This window comes from Saccostrea echinata, unplaced genomic scaffold (assembly GCF_033153115.1).
Source record: "Saccostrea echinata isolate AGI-Se365-2 ecotype Australia unplaced genomic scaffold, CSIRO_AGI_Sech_v1 ptg000062l, whole genome shotgun sequence".
NCBI classification, from domain to species: Eukaryota; Metazoa; Mollusca; class Bivalvia; order Ostreida; family Ostreidae; genus Saccostrea; species Saccostrea echinata.
In genome coordinates this window covers 2,234,172-2,249,642 of record NW_026889811.1, presented here as the reverse complement: position 1 = coordinate 2,249,642, position 15,471 = coordinate 2,234,172, and positions in this window count along the sequence as shown.

Below are 15,471 nucleotides of genomic sequence, written 5' to 3'. Positions count from 1 at the left end.
ATATATATATATATATATATATATATATATATATATATATATATATATATATACAATACCACAATATATGATATTCATGTTAATGTAATGTATTTACCATTTCCATATTTGTCTCAAAGTGGGGAAGATTATCGAGGAGGTAAAAAACCCATGATGATGTATAAAAAAGTAATAATGATATAATAGAATCAGCTATTGTAATGTGCAAAAAGGTGGCAAGAATACAGAGGGTTTAAGAAACTTTATCGTTTTGATTTATAAGGGTCACAAGATAGTCCAGTCGCCCGCGTGACGCAGTGGTTAGAGCGTCTGCTCTAGAGTCGCGTGGTAAGATGATTCTTACGTCGCGGGTTCGAATCCCACTGCGGGACTTGGAGACCGGTCCTTCGGATGAGACCGTATAAACCGAGGTCCCGTGTCGCAGTAGATGTTGGCACGATAAAGATCCCTTACTGTTCAATGGCCCTGAGTGCCGAGCATAGGTTGAAATTTGCAGCACTCCACCGGCAAGTGGTGGCGTCTCCATATGAGTGAAAAATTCTCGAGAGGGACGTTAAACAACAACAAACAAACAAACAAAACACGATACTCCATGTCTTTTTCATGGCTGTTTACGAGTTTACTTAATACTCATCAACTTTGGTATCCGTGTGTTCAGTGCTAAACCCCTTGTCTATGAATGGGAAATTTTCTGTACCGATGTTCTGAGCAGATTCAGTTTTTTGGTGGCAATTTGTGAAGAAATTTGTGAATGCTGTTCATCGTCTCCATACATTTCATTTAAGAGAAGTTTTAAAGTAGGAAAGTGTCTCTCTACAAACAGCATGTATTTACTCTTCTGAGCCCATATAGTGCCAGTTGTTATTAAAAATGTTACACTGTATGCATGTAAAGTATTATTTTTTCTCTACTTTCAATAACTATGGAGTTGACATTATCTGAAGAGTCCACTCATATTTCAGGGTCATCATACTTATTACTTTTACCCAGGTGATCATAATAAAATGAATCTAGGTTCTTAAACCACGGATAGAGACCGTTGTTATCGGTGTGAAGTATAAACATATTTGCCTCTTTTTGTATATTTTTACTTCAAGTTCTTCAAATATTTTCACCAGAGCTTTGAACTTGTGTTAAGGACATACGCAACGTAGTTTCAACTTTATTGGCTTTTTCCCTGGAATTGAAGAGTTCCAATACTTAAAGGAACTGTGTGCTACATTTTATTGTCTATATGCTGTTGCACACTTCTTCTAGAACAAGTTTGGATAAAAAAAAACATCTATCATATATGTTTAGTAATTTTTGTAAATTTTTCTTTGAATTATACAAGAATTTTCATCATGTGATATCTTTTCAAAACCCCTGGTAATGCATGCTGATTTTTTGTCTACGAACATCTGATGGCACTATGATCTTAAATTAAGAATATCTTGTAAAATTATCAGTAAGTAAGGTACGTTGCGTATGTCCTTAATAAAAGAAAAAAAACCCTATCTCACGAGTGAAATAAATTCCATATCAAACTACTGTGAGATGTCATAGCTATATTGCAATTGTGAGATTGAAAATATTTTTAACAGTTAGGAGAAACTTTATTAGTTTAAGTTTTTTCAAGATGGTTTATTTACTCTCGAGCTTCCTATCTTATAACAAGAAATATTTTTCTTATAACACTCCCCGTAAAGGGAATAAAAATCGAGAGTTTTGCCGCACTTTTGATATTTTTTAAGCAAAAAATTTCACTTTAATATTTTTCACATTGATATATATGGAGATAACGAATAGTATTCAAGCTCAAAAGTCCATTCAAGCGATACAGACCAGGAGCAGATCAAACACAGACCTCTAAAACATCAGGTGGGATCAGGTGCCATGGAGGAGTGAGCAACCCTGCAGACCGGTCACAACTACCGTGTGCTCCTTGTCATGATCGCTCAAATTCTACACTCAAATTTGTATTACAAGTATTACAGATATGTCATGTATACCTTTAACAGGTAGACCATTTGTTTTTGTAAAGAATGTTTGGCACAAGGATGAATTTAATGGCATATTTCAATCACCTGTTTTAATGAAGATTACCATTCTTTGAAGTTATGTCATCTTCGCACGTGAAAAAATACCCACGTCAAATTTTAAAACCAGTTGAGTTCTTGGTACCACTGACATATCATTCACTTGTTCTTAAGGAAGGATTACCACTTCTTTGAAGTAATGCAATCTTTGCCCTGTGGTAATACAATAAACCCCTCTTCTTATCAGTGAAAATTTCTACTATTCAATAGAGACAAATTATAAGATACTAAATATATACAACAAGAAAAAAAAAAAAATCAGGAGAATTAAAATTGTGCCAGAGAACGGCAATAAATAGAGGAAAGAAACAATTTATTTCTGGCGTGAAACTATAGACAATTTATTTAATAGCTAGTGTTAAGTCAATAATTACTGTGCAACGGTCAGAAAACCTTTAGAATCGAAAGAAGTTGCTTTTAGTATACCAGCTCAATTGGGTTTGAAATTACAATTTCGTTTGTTAGTGATATTTTAATTAATTGTAATAGGGTTGCTATTTACGTGTAAAACTTTACTATAAATCTTTATCAAGAGATTGCAAATACACATACCCATGTACGGTTCTTAAGATTTCACTAATCTGAATCAATATTGTATTTAACATTTAGAAAGTCAATATGTGTGCTTGTTATCAAGATATTCGCTCTTAAATAAGTGAGACATTTACGTGTATCTTCGGATGAAATGCTTATAGAGAAAAAGGCTGGAGAAGCTCTTTGTTTTTTTTTTGTCTTCATTTCTTTTCCTTATTCCGTTGACAACAAAAATGCCATTCGTTTATAATTTTATCCACCATTTAAAGGTTCAAGTTTTTTGGATAATCTTCAGACGCTGTATCTGACCTACATTTTCCAGATCATGTGTAAGGTTTTTTGGCAAGTCCATTCCCAATCAACTATAATTCCTACACATGTACCTGAAACAAACCTGTAAGAATGATGCATATAGGGATGTATATTACTAGACTTGCTTCGGGTGCTGGATTTGACCTTAATTTTCTGGATGAACTGAATAAGTTTAACGTTTTGGACTAGGTTTATTCCCAAGTAATTATAAGTCTTACTTTTGACCAACTTTGCAAAGATGATGCTTCTAGGAATTCACTTTACCGTGTGTGTTTCAGATGCTGGTTAAATGGTCAAGTTCGAGATTTTAGATTTTAGAAAAGGTTCCTTCTCGAGTAGCTATATAAGCTTCATGTTAAAAAAAATTGCATGGAGGTAGAATCAAGGGATGTACAATAGAAGACTGGCCAGTTTTTGGATGTGACTTAAATTATGAAGCAAGTCAAGAAACTATGAGCTCTATCTGGACCATAGTTGCATAAATGGTGCATCTAGCTTGAAATACTGGATCTGACCTACGTTTTGTATCAGGTCTATTCCCAAGTAACTATAAGTTTACCTGAACCAAATTTGCATGGATGATGCATCTAGGGATGTGCACTACCGGGATAGCTTAAAATACTGGATCTGATCTACATTTTGAATGAGGCCAATTCCACAGTACCTATTAGCTTACCTAGATCAAAGTTTCATGGATGATAAATATAGGGATGCACACTTTAAGACTTGCTTCAGATGCTTGACCTAGCTAACTTCAGCAAGTCCATTCCTTAGTAATAATATATATGAGCTATACTGGTCTAGTCAATTCATTCCTTAACATCAAACTAATTTCAACGCAGTCTTTTTTGTCATAAATAATTTCTAGAATAATCCACAAAAATGTGGTAAAATTGGATAATGGTTATTTTAGGCTAAAATTCGCTGAAAATACTTAAGAAAAGGGGCTTAACCCTTTTCATTTTAGTAATACATTCTTCTACTTATAATTTAAAAGGATTTATAGATGCAGTGAAACTTTTTGTTTTGTACAAAGTAAAACAAATTACAGAATATTAGACCCAATTCAAAGTGTATGTTACACTTCTTCTCCTAATGATATTAACAATTTGAGGTGAAGGTTATCAAGATAGGCCACAACTGGTCTCTTAATCTTTTTGAACTTTTTTTTATCATTATATTAACTATTTATGAGCTAAATGAGATGATCAATGAAGGGAAAATCATTACGCAAATTTAAAGGAAATTGATGTAGTTTTATTCCTTTCTAAATTCTGTATTAACCATCTTTTGAAAAATACAAATATTTAAAAAGAATAAAAAAGTCCGAAGCTAATGTGGGCAGATTTATAAATATTTAATATATTTATTGAAATTTTGCATTTTAACTAGATGTTTCTAAATAATTTAACGAGAATAAAAGTTAAGCTATTTTGTGTGCGCAGGTGAATTGAGTTGGTGAAGACTTTCTTTGCTTTACTATTGGCTAAGACTTTTCATTGGCTATTATTATAATGAACTATCAAATCAGATCGTTTCTTTTGTAATAAAAGCGAGCCAAATCTAAATTCAAATTACTGCAGAGCCGGCGATTTCTGACTGTAGACTTTACCACCTCGCACAAGATATTTCATTAAATGTTAATTGCTAATAATTTTGGCTTAGAATTTTTCTTAGTGAATAAATGACTAAGATTATGAGTAATAAAGTTTAATATGTATTTACTTGTCATATGTAATGCATTACTATGTATAAATTGTATATATTTACTTAAATATTTTTTGTAGAATCGCCTTGTTGATATGTGAATAAATATAGAAACCATCATCATTTCCATCTTTATATCACTCGGTCAAAATGAATTTAAAAAATCCATCTGATACTTGAATCATCCACATGAAGTAATAATCTGAAAAATGTATCAAAAAATATTTAAATCAGTTTACGCTATGACAAAAGAACAGGAATTTTCTTTTCATTACTTCAACAAAACATGAATTTACGGAGTAATGCCCCCTTTTCAGTAGTAATTCCCTTAGGTAATTAAATCATGCCAAATGTGTATTTTCCCTTCATTAGATTTGCATAGAGTTTTAACTTTATTTACTTTGCACATTAAAAGTTCATCCAAAAATAATTTCCATTGCATTAGTTTAAGATTTTGCCTACATTTTCGCTAAATTTACTCTACTTTACCTGGACCAGAGCTGCATGGATGATGCACCTAGGGATAAACACTACCAAGCATGCTTTAGTTTCGGCATCTGACTTACCTTGGGTATGTAACTTACATTTTTCAAGATGAATGAAACTGTTAAAGTTTTAATTTTGTGAATATTGTCAAGAAAACAATCTTGCATAGATCTTGTATAATGTAGTAATATTCCGCTATCGGCTACATATGCACGCGTTTCGCAACTTATTCTACACTCAACAGCACACTCCGAGTACGATCAATTTTTAAACCGGGCAGGCTACTGATAGATACGTTGATTTTACGGGGATTTCAACACCTTCGTTTAAAGGCAGAGTTTCGTAAATTCTATGGCCGTTCTGATGAACTTGTTGGCAAATAAAACCTATAATTGGGTCGTATTTTGGCTGACGTACCGATTTTTAGGCCTTTATTTTTATAATTACTTTGACTACGGAATTATCCATCTACCTGATCAATACACAAGGCTCACGGCGGATGTGATCGGTCAACAGGGGACGCGAATTTTACATTGTCATTTTAACATTTGTCATAAATTATGGAACATTGATTTAGTTTAATATAATTTTTAGATTTTAAGCGTTCTTCAATGGGGCTTATTTTTTGGTGTATTACCTGTGTTTGAACAATCCCACTATTACCTGAATTTAAAAAAAAAAAGAGAACAATTCCAAGAAATGAAATGAAATGTAATCAATAAACACTTTTGGTTATCTGTAGTCTGAAAATAAGATACTATAAAAGCTATTTCGAAAAAAAAAACTATCAATATGACTTAAATTTAGAGGGACATTGTCAAATTTATCTCAAGTCTAAAATCATTTAAATACAGTAAGACATCCTTATCGCGGAATAAGATTTAGAGTATTTAGAAGCTTTAAATAATCCTTAACTTATCAAATTTAGATAACATCACATCCCCTTTAATGTAAAAATAAAGTGAGCTTAAAATCACTTTAAATGGTGGTTAGAAGTATAAAAGGGATGTGATATTATTCAAATATGATGTTATCCTCCAGAAAGAATATAACAATACATTATTGTTATTCTCAAATCCAGTAATTTTCTTTGTCATCAGAATGTGATTTTCTCATAATTTCTGTAAATTTATTTGAATGATTTTTTAAATAAATTTGAAAAACTATATTCCATTTTTTTCTTATATTATAACATCAAATCTTAAATATACTGTATTTATTTAGGAGATTAAATACAGATACATTTACCAATAAAAAAAAATTGCTTAACTCGGCGTAAACTAACCTGGCTGAAATTAAATAAATAGATGTAACTTAATTTCGACAATGGTTTCCTTAGTTAATTAAGGTTATATTGATAAGGTTTCTTCGAAACACCCTTTATGATATCTAATTTTTAGACACTATGCAATCAAATTGATTGACCTTGAGAACTAGGTTGCAGGTTCACCGTGACTTTGATTTCTTGGAAATATGCCTTTTGACTTATATCATCAAAGGAAAAGCATTTATCTACTTGTCAGTTTATCCTTTTGAATGTTTTTGTCAAACCTAATATTACAACTTTCAATCATTTTCAATTTGGTATGTGAGATAAGTTGGGTGTATTCAGTAAAAAAAGGTACACATTGTTATTCTCTTTATCTTTCCTCCAAAGAAACTTATTTATCTCCTAAAAAATATTTAAATTTCTTGAAAATTTGATACACCGTATAAGAATTTTCATGAAAATTTATGCTTCATTGTTTGGTCTTATCATTGTTTTAATTCTCTAACAAGTCTCAACACGGAAAATTAAATGATTGAAAAAATGGTAAGGATATTACTTCTAACATAATGGGATTCTGACGGTATTTCAGAACGTTTTTTTTTCGGCCTTCCAAAAAGTAGACAATAAAAATATTATTAATCTAATTATATAAGCAATGTTATCTCAGTCTGCAATCACCATTAACTTTCTTATAATTTTTGCAGAATTGAAACTCTGTTTATCTACCTAATTTGAAAATTAATAAAGTCTTCTGTTTTTCTTATAATATTAATTCCTTTGATATAGTGTTCATTTTGTAAGGTAAATACCATATTTTAAATACTCTAATTCTTATTCCGCGATAAGGATGTCTTACAGTATTTAAACGATTTTAGACTTGAGATAAATTTGACAGTGTCCTCCTTAGTGTAGTGCATATTGAAACAGTTTCCTCGAAATAGTCTATATTTAATTTTCAGACAACAAATAATCAAAGGTCCTTATAGATTACAACGACTTTCATGTCTTAAAACTGTTCTCTTTGTTGAAATTCAGGTAATATATAGGGATTGTTCATAAACGAGTAATACATCAAAGACAATGCCCATTGAAGACACGTAAAATAGACCAGATACTTAAAAACTTTAAATTACATGAAACTAAATCAATGTAAGATAATTTATTATGATAATAAAATAGGCATTTTCAATCATAAAAAAGCTTAGATGTTTCAAAATGTATGACAAATATTCAACTAACAACATAAAATTCTATAGACGCAGAACCCTTACTCCATTTTTCTCTCCTTTGTTTAGATGGTATCTGTTGTAAAAAAATGTTATAAAAATCAGCACCATCTTTTATTCAATGTATATGTATCACTCAAGAATACAACAAATGATAATTGTTTTTCAATTTTTATTATAGATTGTCATCTTAAAAAGTATGAATTAGAATTTTTTTTTAAATTCTCAGTATTGATATTTTGAATTAAATTTGGCCCGATATTTATCATTATCGCATTAATTTTGTTTATTTCAAAAAGTTTTCTGTATAATTTCTAGGCTAAATTCTGCTATGCATCTTAAGGAAATGTTATATATATATTTACACTCATCATCATATCATAAATCTCTCCAATCTTTATTGTGACCAAATATTTCCATATGTTCTAGGTAGGCGAGTATCGAACTCATTTTTGTAAACTTATTTTTTATTCGATGATTTGAAACAAGTCAGTGAGATTCTAACATTTTGTAATCGAACTTTAATCGAACACACTTTTGTAATCTTATTCTTGACTGGTGTATTCTTTAAATCAACTCAATCCAGCTGCGCAATAGATCTGGGTATAAATACACGTGTTCGATTAGATTTTCTTGTCCCGCCAGCCAGTTTCAAGGTCACAACACCTCCATATAGACACTAATGCCATTGCCGTTTGTTTGCTGTTAAATAAAGATATAAACGTGAACCTGGTGTTGTTCTTCTGCTCTGTTACATTATTTTCCTTCATTTCCTTTGATTAGTTGTTTGAATGTTCAGTATTTTAATCTGTCGGAGATGAACTTTTTTTTTTGTAAGTTCTGTAGTCGAGCTTTAAATTATGCCTTTTGATATATATTTTTTACAATACTCCTCATATTATAAATCTCTCAAAACTTTATTTGATTTTATTCCCTTTGTATAATCTTTTGTATGATTTGGATATTGCTTATTTAAAGCTAGACTACAGTATACGTTTATTTCTTAGAGATTTAAAATCTGATCATTCAAAGAACTAATCAAAGAAAAGAAAGTAAAATAAAGTTTGGAGAGATTTTTGATATAATGACGAGTTTATCTTTTCATTATAATGCATAAAATAAGATGGCATAAAATTCTTACAGAAAACATTGATCTCTTTTTGGCACGCAAAAAATTCATGCTAGCATGTAAATATCAGGTTTAATTCAATTCAAAATAACAATGTTGATTTAAAAAAAAAGTTTTATAAATCTTGCTTTTTTTTTTAATGTTTTGAGTTGTAAATAAATTAAATGCGACATTGTGCCGCTATTTATCATATACATGTACTATCTAAAAAGAGAGAGGGAAAAAGACTCACTATCACATATTGAGCTGTATTAAGGCTCTGTTTATATAGAATTTTATATTGTTAGTTGAATATATATATTTGTTATGAATTTTGGAACATTCAAGCTTTTATAAACGCAACTGCTAATTTTATTTTTATCAAATTTGTACATTGATTTAGTTTCACATAGTATATAATTTTTAAGTATTTGGGCTGTTTTACGTGTCTCCAATGGGTCTTATTATTTTTTTTTTTATGTATGACTTGTTTTCGAACAATTCCACTAATACCTTAAATTTAAAGGAGAAAACGGTTCCAAGAAATGAAAGTCGTTGTAATCCAAAAGGACCTTTGGTTATCTGGTGTCTAAATATTTGATAATACAGAAGCTATTTCAAAGAAATCCTCTAAATATGACCTTAACTAGGGGGCACTGTCAAATTTATCTTAAGTCTATAATTATTGAAACAAAGTAAGGCATCCTTATCGCGAATTAAGATACAATATGGTATTTCAATCCAGCAAAAAATTATTTGAAAGTCATGTTGTGGTGGCAGAAAATATTACTTATTGGTCTTTTTTTAAAATCTATTTTTGTGGAAGGCATAAAAAAGAAGATTGCCATTGTACTTAAATACCCCATACAGTAAAACATTCATAAGGATAAACTTTAAAGCAGACTAAAGCTTTTCCTTAGATAATATAAAGCAAAAATTTACAGTTCCAAGAAATTTAGGTTAACTTATGGTGAACCTCCTACCTTAACCTCATTCAAATTGATTGCATAATGTCCGAAAATTAGATGTCATAAAGGTATTTCGAAGAAACCTTATCAATATAACCTTAACTAAGATAACCGTTGACGAATTTAGGTTAAACCTATTTATTTAATTTCAGCCAGGCTAGTTTACCTCGGATTAAGCATTTTTTATTGGTATCTGAACTTAATCTTTTTAAGAAAGACGGTATATTAAATCGTTGGAAAATATTACGAAAACAGGGGAATTTGTTTTTCAAATTTAATGAAAAACCATTTATATGAACTACAGAAAATATGAAAAAGTCAAGTTTTGATGACAAAGAAAATTATTGAATTTGAGACTAGCAATAATGTATTGATATATTCGTTCTGGAGGCTAATAGCTTGTCAAATTAAAATAACATCACAAGGTAAATTTTCTCAACGAGAAAATTTGCCAGAAAAAAAATTACAAACTCAAATCTATGTCTGCGAGCATATATCTGCATGAAAAGCTAAAACTTTACTTATGGGGGAAAATCAGAATATTAATAGGTTTTTTTAAGCGTACTTTGAATAAAAGATGGATTTAGGATAAATGCAACATTTGCCCGAAAGATATGTACACTCCGCCTCTGTACAGCTAATGTTTTTGTTTACATCTTGAATATTTTCTGGATCTTGTAAGAAAAGGAGAAGGAAGCATTTCCTTAGTAGTTTCACACATTTAACAATATCCTGTCAAAACTGTTATTGCAGTTTAAACGAACATACCAATGCACATATTGAAAAAGCAACATCTCAATCAAGAAGGCGAGATTCACGACAAAATGCCTAGTCTCACTATATATATATATATATATATATATATATATATATATATATATATATATATATATATATATATATATATATATATATATATATATATATATATATATATATATATCTATATCTATATATATGGTTATGTTGAATAATAGCCATAATAATCAAACAAATTTATCAGCATAGATTCTCATAATTGAAGTCATATATCTTTTGTTCTGAAATTAAAGATGAACAGTTTCAACGAAAAAAAAAATCAATAAGACTATCACGCGCCATGACTCCCGTAAAAGTTTTTAAAACTTCTTATCAACGTATTATCAGTCTACCTTATCCTGAAATCATAAAGTAATGAAAAAAATACCTTGAGCATTATATAAATGAGGTGTTCCATTGGAAAACGCAGACACTTAAACTGTATTTTCTGGTAAGTAGTCAGTTACATATTCCTATTATTCTGGAATAACTGGATGCAAAAAAGATCATTTAAACTAAATTGAAATAAAAAAAAACATGCGTAAATTCAATTTTTGTTTAAAATTATAATACATTAGTACAATCGCAGAACAGTTAAGAATGTGAATATATCTTGTATTCATCTTTGTTGAACCATATTAGTTTTTATTTTGACTTTTTTTTGGTCAGATATTTGTTACTTTTTGTGTGTAATGACATATCATGTGTATTATAAACTACAGTTCAAAAGTACAGCTTTCGTGTAAGATGTTTAAAACTGTTTAATCTGTCAACAAGACGTGAGCGATCCCAAATCATTTTTTTTTCTATCTTAAGGACATATGCTGCTTTACAAAATATATAAACAGGGATTGGTATATTGTGGGACTAGTTTTGATTGTAGCCGGTGTAAAAATCAAATTTCTAAAACCTCAAAAAATGATAGACTTTCTTTGTAAAGAATTTCTTACTTTGTGTCATTACTCATATAAATTCATATTCTTTTTTATTTGGACATAATTTGAAAACTTTGAATGAATAATTAAATATGTTTGGGTAAACGTTTTAATTTCTTTCTTATATAAAAAAAGATACACAGTTTTTATTTGCATTAATGTGTCCTAAACAATTATCTCTTACAATAGTGTTTTGTATTCTTAGATAATAATCCAAAGAAGTTTTGATTTTTAAGTTACCAGACCAATAAATATATTCTATGGTGGAGTACTGTGGGTTTAAATTTGTATTAAGTACGTACGACAGAAATTATTCCTCTATCATTTCCTTTTAGAGTCACTGACAGGAAAGATTTCCAATGAATTTGTTGTAGTAAGTGAGTAGCTTTAATTCGTTGGCAGTCTTTTTTCCTGGTACAAATATTATATTAAATGATAGCCTGAAATAAAAAATCTCATAGATGACATATTCATCGAAATTTAAAAGCATAAAAGATTCTAATTAAAAATAAGAACATTTGATAGAATTTTTCAAGTATGAATGGATTCCTTCAGAGATCAATGGAGTTTGGTGTTGGTTTTGTGTTGTTATTTTGCCTTTGGGCAGCACATGGATACTGGTTTGAGGAAGGATATCAGCATCATTACACTTACTCCTCTACTACTAACACAATTGGGATGTATAATGTTACCTTCATTATAAAGGTATTGTGATTTTGATTTAAAAGCATAGTTTCGGTGTATCTCTTTTTAAAGTCAATACTCCGATTATAAAAATGGCTTATTGTTTTTTTTTTTTTTTTTGCAAATGCAATGTCCAAATTGTCGTGATAGGTCGAATGTTGACCGACATTTTTCATATAATGTTTTAGCCATTCTTTTCAAACTGATTTGGTTTGCAAATTAATCTTAATTTACTTCATGAAAGAGGACTGGCGGCGGTTCTTACCCCTCCTTTGCACCTGGTCCTGTCTTTAGTGTTTACGAGCGCCAGAGTTTGCCTTGCTCGCAATTTGCATTGCTAATTTGGTTTTTAGCTTAACACGGTTCGCTATCTTCGCAAAGCACCACAGTTACCACTTTGAGTTTTGTTTCTTTTCTACAAAATTAATGCCAAATGACCAGTTTTTCTTTTAAATTTTGTGCTGTATACTTTTTTTTCATTTATTTGCATTATATATATTTTTTTGCATCCGTATTGAAGTCTTTTTTGAAATCGTGGAAGGAGAGAAATCTTAAAGTTTCAGGCTATATCATAAAAATTGCATCATGTTACTCATAATCATATTAAGATTACGTTGTAGTTTCATTGCTGATGAGAAAAATAAGCATTTTAAATGTTCCGGTTTCTATTTAAGCTATGCAGGTATTATTGCATTCCAAAGAGATTCTTAAATTTTTCCTTTAATGCTTTTTTTTTTTTTTTTTTTTTTTTTTTTTTTTTTTTTTACAATTGATCATCAGTTTGTTACATTAATCATCATAATACATAGTCAATACTTGATATTTTCTCTCTAGTTTTCCATTCGCAATATAAATAGAAGGGAATATGGACATCCATTACATCAGCTTCAAGTTGACAGCATTACTGTGAGGACACAGGATGGTTACTGTATGTCAAAATATTACAGCTTAGACGTCAAATATAAATACAAATACTATTGCAATTATATCACCTACAGATGAAACGGGGAACATTTTTGAATTTTATCATTAAATCTTCACATTCAATATATTTCGTTTTTTTTATATACACTAAGCAAAATCCATGCAGTATTTATAAAAATGTTTGAACATTGTGCTTTTAATAATTTTTAAACTCATATATAGATAATAAAAGTTAGGAAATATGTGTTTAATGCATTCATTTTTATTTCTTTGTAGTTTATGATAATCCAAAGAAGTGGGATCTTTCGAAGAGGTTTGTTATTTCATTATTTATAATTGAAAAGTTGATACGTTACGTTGTGTTTTGAATAAACACAACGAAACCGAAACGTTCATTTTCTTTTCTTCTAGCTTCTTTTTTGAGATTGAAGAATCGGGTCTTATGCAGTTCGTCCATGCTCATCCAGATGATGAATTTGAATTGCTGACGATGAAGAAGGCAATCGTCGGAACTCTGTCTGCAAAAAACAAGGTGTTTAAGATTATTTCTAAAAAATGTTAAAATGTTAAATTTTTTAGATGAACACGGTTTATCTAACACTATAACATAACTTTGCTAAACCTTTGTGTTGTGTGACTAGTTTTCAGATAATATAACTTGGGAATACGAATCAACAGAAATGGACCATGGTGGTAAAGAATTAATGTATTTAACTTCCATACTCTTTAATTATGTCCAAAATGTTATTTTCCAAAGAGCATGGTGTCATTTTTATGAGCCTTATTTCTTTTATTCAGGAAATCTCACACAAAAATACAAGGGTTCTCGTACCAAAAAAGGAATTGTTCTACACAAGCAGCATAGAAGTAGTGAGGAAATCCACAGACAACATGACAGGGTAAATCATATGTTTTCCTAAACTATATATGGACCAATACATGTACCAAATCTTTAAAACGATTTTCTGAATTGAATATTTTCTTCTTATTTATAGTCCTAAAAGTGTAAAAGATTTCAATCATGATTTATGTCGTGGTTATTACAGACTGATTGTGGTTTGTAGATTTTTAAAGAAAATGTGCTCCTGCAATAACTTAATGTATATAAGCGTTGTCAATATCCCCATTTGGCTATTTTTAGGTACAAATGACTGCTTTTATCATGCACAATTCAAAAGGGGAAATGGATTAAAATAAAGGCAATATTTAAACATTTTTACTATCCATTAATCTTTTTGTTTCTTCGATAACCAAATTATTATTATACATGGAATAACCTAAAGAACATTCAAGAAATGTCTCTCATTAGGTCATCTGAGTCACACAGGTGAAGGTGACCAACTGTTATCTGTTTTCATTCATTGTCCTGCGTCGTCATTTTTTTTTTTTAACATTTTCGTTTTCCTCTCTAGAACAACTTACCAAATTTCAACTAGCTTTGAAATATAATATCAATGAGTTCAAGGGTACATGAATTGTGAATATCATAGTCTCTTTTCCCCTGGGGTCTGTGGGCTGAGGTCAACTTCATCTACTTAGTGCACTATTCTTCAAAAGTCTTTTACTTCTGATCATTAAACAGTAAAACTGTTAGTATGGTTCTAACAAAGAATGAAACCTCTCCTAAACTCTTAACTCAAGGCCTCAAGAGTTCAGGTGTTAGGGCGGGTCTCTATTGATCATAGATAAAAAGGCAATAATTTTTTTTCTCTTTTCTTAGGCATCTAACAGGATTATCAAGTACAAAGTTGTAATTTGCAAGGGCGTTTATCCAAGATTTGTGAAATTAAATTATTTAAGTCTACTTTGAAAGAAGTTATTTACATTTGGTTATTCGCCTATGTAAATTCATCGCTGTATATTATGTAATTGATAGGCCATTTACATAGAAAGAATACAAAAAAAAAATATGTAAAACAAGAGGCCCAAGGGCCTTAACGGCCACCTGAGTATAATACAACAATGTAAATGATCCACAAAAGGATAAAAGAAAATTAATTGATAGATTAAGCTATGTTGCCCCAAACCAAGAGAAATAGTATGATCAGCCATCAGCAAAATAATTAGTCTTGTACACAGTAAAAAAAGTTATCTGGCGGCCGCCAGATAAAAAGATAATCCTATATTTTTCTGGCAGTCTTCAGATAAATAGACATTGCGGCTGCTAGATAACTATCTGGCGGCCGCCAGAAAATTATAAGCTAAGCTTTTGGAGACTGCTAAATAATAACGTTAATATTATTGTTAAGACGAAAAATTTTGCCTCAATATTGTGTAACAAAATATTGATCAATAAGGAGTAATAGATTAAAGACTTTCGGCCCGTCTTTGCCCCTAATATGAGGGTTTAGCCCCTTTTTTCGGTAACCTGAAAGCTCTTATGATTTTGAACACTTTTTGTTCAACAACTATTCAGAAAATCTTTTTTCGTTTGAGAGAGT